We start from the raw sequence: 2926 nt of genomic DNA, 5'->3' as shown, positions 1-2926 counted from the left end.
TCTTAAATGTCCATGTATATAAATGTTCTTTTGTAGTAACAATATTACAGTGTTTCCCCTTCCTTATTCATTTTTAAGTGATATGTACGTTCATGAATTGTAAATGTTTTCAGGTAGAGACCCTGAAGTATTCTTCTCGAAACTCAAGTTACCATGAGTTATCACCATGCTGGGACTATCAATAAATCAAATTTAATCGGTATAGCAATTTTATTTGTTTTTAACTGAAAGTATTATGTTTCATATTTATTGGGCAAGTGAACTTTACAGTTGTACTTGATAAAACTACTTATAGTATTAAAACAGAACTGCGTAGTAGTTTATAACTTTAAAAAATTCAATTACATATTAAATTTCTAGCCGAGATATATGTACTAATTGGCCTCTTTACTTAGAACACGCTCAAACATTTATAAAACTTCATTTTCTTCATGCGTACAATGGGCTGAGCATAAGAAGTGTCAGGTGATAAGTTATATTATATAAATGCAGACATGTAGTTATATCATAATTAGTTTGCAAAATAATAAGTAAGCCTAAGAATCTCTGATATTCAAAGAGAGATTTGACAGCAGATGCTAATCTAACAGGAGCATCATTTTCAAAAACTGTTTCTTTGGCCATCTGTTCAAAGACATTGCCATGAGGTTCTATTTAACACTAGCAATCGAAAGGAAACATATCTGCCAATTGGAAAAATTGTGATCACAATATCTGTTAACAGAATGAGAGAAAAACTGTCAGATAGGCTGATAAAGCAATGTGCTCCAATTAATCAATTGCGTTTAAACAGTAATCTGGATTCGACTGTCCCCAACCATCTACACAAAAGACATTACATAAATTTTCACATACCAACCACTAACAGTCTGAAAACTGCTCTTTTCAAATACAAACAGGAAATCATGACTTAGGTGATGCTTAGATTGTAAATTGTGGACAGTAAAGGAATATCGGTAAACCTGTGATATGATGTAATAAGTCACATTAACATTTTTACACTGACAGTAGAATACAAATATACAGAAAAGTACACGAAGACTGTGACCCTGATTTTGTTGTTTCGACAATATACGTCGTTTGAGATGGTGGCAGATGTTAGGTCCTTTGTTTCTTTTAGAAGAGCGAATAACATCCAGTGTTCCTGAATATTGTCGATCATGTCCATTCTGATGGACAAGAACTTTTCCAAAAGATATTGCAGTAATCCATCATTATTCGCTAAACATAACAATGGCTTCAAGCATTTTCCTTTCCAAAACAATCATCAGACCACATTTCAATTAAATATCAATTACAGACCGCATTCTTTAATCTATGAGCTAAAAACGGACAATACATCTTCCAGCATCACAAGGAAACTATATCACCCTGAGACCAAACTATTATCGCAGTGAAAGGTAGTCAAAGCTGATATTAGGTAGGAATTATGATAAAGTGCCCAGTCAATACGTAAACACGTACTAAGAGAAATTTCTCTTACGTCGCTGTAAGTCTATGCCCAAAGAACAGTGGTGGCATGCTTTAAGATTATATGTAAATGACAAGTGTAAAAATTAAGTATGTGTTTGAATATGTATATATACATATATATATAAACAGTAAAATAAAAATTACATTTTTCTTGTTGAATATGTGTGATCTATACACTACCAACTCAAGTTCAAAAATTGAAGGGTGCGAAAACAACAACGACAAAAAAATCATATTTTTATATTTTTATTCATTTTTCTGTACTTGGTTTGGTTTGAATTTCGCGCAAACCTACACTAGGGCTATCTGCGCTAGCCGTCCCTAATTTAGCAGTGTAAGACTAGAAGGAAGGCAACTAGTCATCACCACCCACCGCCAGCTCTTGGGTTACTCTTTTACCAACGAATAGTGGGATTGACCGTCACATTATAACGCCACCACTGCCGAAAGGGCGAGCGTGTTTGGTGGGATGGAGATTCGAACCCGCGACAGTTTACATATACTTTGCTACGTTTTACCTAAAAGAAAAGAAAGTTACATATGAAATCTGCTCGTTTTAAACTAATCACACCTTATTCACTATACTTCTACTTTTATGATAATTATTTTGAATATTTTGTTTGTTTTAGAGCAAAGTCATACCGAGCTATTTTCTGTGTCAACCGTGGGGAATTGATCTCTGTATTTTAACGTTGTAAGTCCGTAAACGTTTTGCTATGGAACTGTTTGCGAGTATATAAAACCAAATTAAGAAAAATAGTAGAATAGCACTAAATGGTATAGCAATCTATTCATGGCCCTGAATTAGGGAAGTAAAATCAATGTTCAAGTATTTAACGATTTCTTGAATAAATATATATACTATGTTGAAGAAAAAGGTCCGAAGTGAACCTGACCACTGACCCATCAGGGGACGTTTTATGGTATAAATATAGCACTAAGAGTATGGAAAATTACCTCCAGATTGCAACATCATATTGAAAATGTGTTTGTATGTAGTTAAGTACAAAGCTTCACAATGAGCTATTTGTGCTCTATCAACCGTGAGTTTCGAAACCCAGTTTTTAGAGTTGTAAGTCCGCAGACATACCGCTGAGCCACTGGGGGACTATAATGAGGTAATAAATTTAAAGTGCTGGTTATTTGTAAAATAAAATTATATTAAAGAAATATATTTAGCCAGAAAATGAAAGTAAAAATATATTTAATTAGATATCTATTGAAAAGAGATGAAATATCACCAAGCAATTAACTGAATAATAATGATAATAATAAAAACAGCAGAAATTTCAATACTTAAGAAACATCATTATCTAGGGTAGAAAAATGTCAATAATTATAATTTTTTGAACTAATGATCAGTGGAAAGTAGACAGTTAGCAGCACCTTTCCATCCACCATCCATGCTTAGGAATTGACTGTATTGTTTATGATTCACTTACAGCTTAAAGCG

The sequence above is a fragment of the Limulus polyphemus genome, unplaced genomic scaffold, assembly GCF_000517525.1.
Source record: "Limulus polyphemus unplaced genomic scaffold, Limulus_polyphemus-2.1.2 Scaffold2002, whole genome shotgun sequence".
NCBI classification, from domain to species: Eukaryota; Metazoa; Arthropoda; class Merostomata; order Xiphosura; family Limulidae; genus Limulus; species Limulus polyphemus.
This window is presented reverse-complemented; position numbering follows the sequence as displayed.